The 2,631-nt window shown below is 43.3% G+C and overlaps 1 long non-coding RNA gene across 1 annotated transcript in view; it reads right to left on the bottom strand.

The window, feature by feature from the left end:
• Nucleotides 1-2,106: 2,106 nt before the first annotated feature.
• Nucleotides 2,107-2,631, bottom strand: part of LOC116094788 — a 2,817-nt gene continuing 2,292 nt past the window's right edge. The window contains exon 2 of the long non-coding RNA XR_004120313.1: nt 2,107-2,290. This is a non-coding gene — a long non-coding RNA (uncharacterized LOC116094788). The remainder of the gene's footprint in view (nt 2,291-2,631) is intronic.

Raw genomic sequence — 2,631 nt, 5'->3', positions numbered from 1 at the left:
GCAGCATTCCAAGATGAGGGGCTCATATGCACAAGGGTCTAGGCTTCCTTCTTAATATTTATTTATTTACTTACTTATTTTATGTTTGTGTATGTGTGTGTGCCTTGAGTATATGTATGTATGCCACGTGTGTGCAGATGTTCATAGATGCCAGAAAAGTGTTGGATCCCCTGGAACTGGATTATAGTGGTGGTGAACTACCACATGGGTTCTGGGAGCTGAACAAAACTCTTAATTACTGAGCCACCTCTTGAGCCCCAGGATTACTCTTTCAGTGCTAATGTTTCAGGACAGAGATTATCCGTCTTGAACTATCTTGTGTCTCACATTATGTGCCGTCTGTGAACAATCTTCTCTCCTAAGAGGCTGTAAACACCAGTACCACACATTGCTCTTAAGCCTGTGTATTTACTGTGACCTTCTATAGACCCAAAGTCTGGTGTTCTTAACATCCCACCAGAGAGCTAGCTCCACTTGGAGCTTCAATGAGTACTTAAGAAGAAACTTGACTTGTTCCTTTCCAGCCAGCACTTAGTTTTTGAAGTTAACCTGAGTGCAGAATCTTCTTAGGTTTCTTAGAATTGTCTCAACGTTTTAAACAACTTGGGGGAAAATAAAACCATTGCTTCTCTTTCTTAGATATTTCTTGAATCTCTTTCCTCTTCTCATTATCCTTGCCTTAGTTCAAACTATTTTACTATTTTTCAACTGGAATGTTGCATTTTAAATGCATGGGAGGAACATGGCTTGCAGGACAAGTGGGCTGTGCCACCAGATAGAACTGGTGAGGCTGAGTGAGCTCAGACCCCAGGAATCTCAGACACTTTGAGATCCACAGCAGTCGAGCAGCTCCTTACCCATTTCTGTACTTGCTCTGGAAGTAACCAAGACACCCTGCTGTGAGGACCCTGGGCAGTCAGTCACTAGCACCTTGAGTCCTTCCCCATGCAAATATAGCATCACTAACATCTCAATCTCAGCCAATAGGAAACACCTATCTCTAAATCCCACCCCACTCCTTAATGGTTATATAGTCCCTGTCCACATGGAATAAAGCACACATGTTGTTTCACTGAGGATCCTCTGAGAGTGGCTTTCTTTACTGGTATATAACTTGGGGAATAGCTCTCTCCCCCAAAGCATTCACCAATGGTTTTGGACCTGCCTGGTAGCCCGGCTCAGGGAGCATTGCTGCCGCAGTAGCTGATGAGAGACCCAGGACCCCAGCTGCCTGCCCCTGCACAGGCTGCCAAAACCTCCTCACTTCTCTTCTACGAGCTGTAATACTCCAGGTATTCCCAGCTGGACCGGAGCCCCAAGGAAACTATTTGTTCTTGGACAGTGGAGGACAACAACACAAAAAGGAGTGAGTGGAAAGAGCATAGGTTTGGAGTTGAGCAAAACATTGAGTATCATTCCCAAACTCAATAGTTAACTTTTCCATCTTCTTTCACTTCTTTAATTCATGCCATCTCCTTTTATAAAATATGGGATCTTATCTATTTCCTTCCCTAGGCTGCAACATAGATTTAAAAACATGGTAATATTCATGAAGAATACCCATGTATCAAGTGGTCAATGAATGGCATCTCTTATATTAGCCAGTATATTTTAAGTTGTTGAGCCAAAGTATACAGTTCAGGTGAATGTACACAAAAGAAACATGAATTGATATATGAGGCTTGGAATTTCCAAACACCATTGTTCCAGGGCTGAAATCATGTGTGCAGATTTGTGGTTCTGTGCCTCGAGCTTCATTTTCTCTTGTCTTCAGTTTCACAGAGACTCTATTGAAAACTCTCAGTCTACATTTTTGGATCACTATGAAAGAATCCAATATGGAGCAACAAGAAGGAACTCAGTTAGGCCCTGCATCAGTCAAGTGTGTTCTCATCTTTAATCAGTGTGTCCTAGGAAACATCTAGCCTTGTGCCTCTTCAGGACTCTGGTGCTCCTGAAGCCCCCCCACAAGAAGAAAAGTTCTCTCTGGGAGATGAATGTTTTCAGACAAGACTGCAACCCTACCACACTCTGCCAGGTCCCTGACTGACATTTCTGTCCAGCCTCTCCTCCTAAGTATGACTAGAACCAGTCACTCCAAATGAATGGTGTTGTTACGTTTGTATTGTTACATTGTGTTGTTTACTCTTCTGCTGCGATAACATATATGACCAAAAAGCAACTTAACAGAAGAATTTGCTTTGGTTTAGTGCTCCAAACAGATGGCATCCATTACTGCAAGGAAGGCATGTCCGAGTGGCATGGGCAGACTGGATGATCACAATTTCATCTATATATAGGAAACAGGGAGGGAGGGGAAAGGGGAGGGAGAGGAAGAAGAGGTGAGGCTATAAAACTCAAAGCCCAACCCCTCTTTCAAGGCTCTGCCTCTAAGATTCTATTCCCCTTCCGTCCACAACAGTGCCACCAGCTGGGACCAAATGTTCAGATACATGAATCCATGGGGACCTTTTCTTATTCAAATCACTGTTTCACTATTACCAAAACCGTAAAAATGTGTACCTCACACAAAGAGCAGGTTAGAAGTTCTTTACAGAACTAAAATGTGTACAAGTGACAGGTCCTACCAGCAATGTGTGCAAGTGACAGGTCCTACCAGCAATGTGTGCA

Source organism: Mastomys coucha, unplaced genomic scaffold, assembly GCF_008632895.1.
Source record: "Mastomys coucha isolate ucsf_1 unplaced genomic scaffold, UCSF_Mcou_1 pScaffold17, whole genome shotgun sequence".
Classification (NCBI taxonomy): Eukaryota; Metazoa; Chordata; class Mammalia; order Rodentia; family Muridae; genus Mastomys; species Mastomys coucha.
This window is presented reverse-complemented; position numbering and strand designations above follow the sequence as displayed.